The sequence below is a fragment of the Calidris pugnax genome, unplaced genomic scaffold, assembly GCF_001431845.1.
Source record: "Calidris pugnax isolate Ruff unplaced genomic scaffold, ASM143184v1 scaffold186, whole genome shotgun sequence".
In the NCBI taxonomy this organism is placed as follows: Eukaryota; Metazoa; Chordata; class Aves; order Charadriiformes; family Scolopacidae; genus Calidris; species Calidris pugnax.
This window is the reverse complement of record NW_015090994.1, coordinates 1,579,789-1,580,160: the sequence shown is the minus strand read 5'-3', so window position 1 is coordinate 1,580,160 and position 372 is coordinate 1,579,789.

Sequence of the window (372 nt, the reverse complement as noted above, 5' to 3'; positions counted from 1 at the left end):
GCCCCACCTGGATGCTCCTGAGTAACATGCTCTGACAAGCTCTGGGTGGTCCTGCTTCAGCAGGGGAGTTGGACTAGATGATCTCTATGGTCCCTTCCAACTCTAAAAATTCACTGAAATGCACTGAAATTCAGTGAAATGCAGTGAAATCAGCCTGAAGCGCGCCAACATTTGTCAATTCAGTGAAATTCAGTGAAATCAGCCTGAAGCGCGCCAACACTTGTCAAAAAGAGACAAACCCCGTGGGGACAGAGATACGTTTTCTGCTTCCCCCTCAGGCCGGGTCCCCCCTCAGGCGCAGACCCCGACCCCCGGCCCGGCCGCGCTCCTTCGCGCCGTCCCGCCCCCTGGGGAGGCGGAGGGGCGGAGCCC